Genomic DNA, 667 nt, shown 5'->3' with positions numbered 1-667 from the left:
GTGCCTGCTGGGAATGGGGTGGGCCCAGGGGCGGAGCCCGCAGGTGGGGCGGGGCACTTATTGAAAGCGATCGGGCTGCTCCGAATGCCCTGAGTTCTGAATGTTTGCTCTCTGGGTCGCCTAGTGAGGCGGCAAGAGGAAAAGGTGGTTTCTCTGTTCGGTTTTCCCTCTGGCGGAAGTCCTGTCGCCCAGTCCTTAGGAAAATATCCAACTGCCTTTATGGAAGATTGCGTGCGTGCGTTCCCTCCTCCGTGCTGCAATCGGAGTCCCGGACGGCCTCACAAGGATTTTTTATTTTTTGAATTAACATAACTCCAGGGCTTCCCTGGTGGCGCAGTGGTTGAGAGTCTGCCTGCTAATGCAGGGGACACGGGTTCGAGCCCTGGTCTGGGAAGATCCCACATGCCACGGAGCAGCTGGGCCCGTGAGCCACAATTGCTGAGCCAGCGCGTCTGGAGCCTGTGCCCCGCGACGGGAGGGGCCGCGATAGAGAAAGGCCCGCGCACCGCGATGAAGAGCGGTCCCCGCACCGCGATGAAGAGTGGCCCCCGCTTGCCGCAACTGGAGAAAGCCCTCGCACGAACCGAAGACCCAACACAGCCAAAAATAAAAATAAATAAATAAATAAACATAACTCCATAACTCTAGGAAGCACAGTTTGGCACAA

This window comes from Balaenoptera acutorostrata, chromosome 17 (assembly GCF_949987535.1).
Source record: "Balaenoptera acutorostrata chromosome 17, mBalAcu1.1, whole genome shotgun sequence".
NCBI lineage: Eukaryota > Metazoa > Chordata > Mammalia > Artiodactyla > Balaenopteridae > Balaenoptera > Balaenoptera acutorostrata.
Note: the sequence above shows the minus strand (reverse complement) of the source record.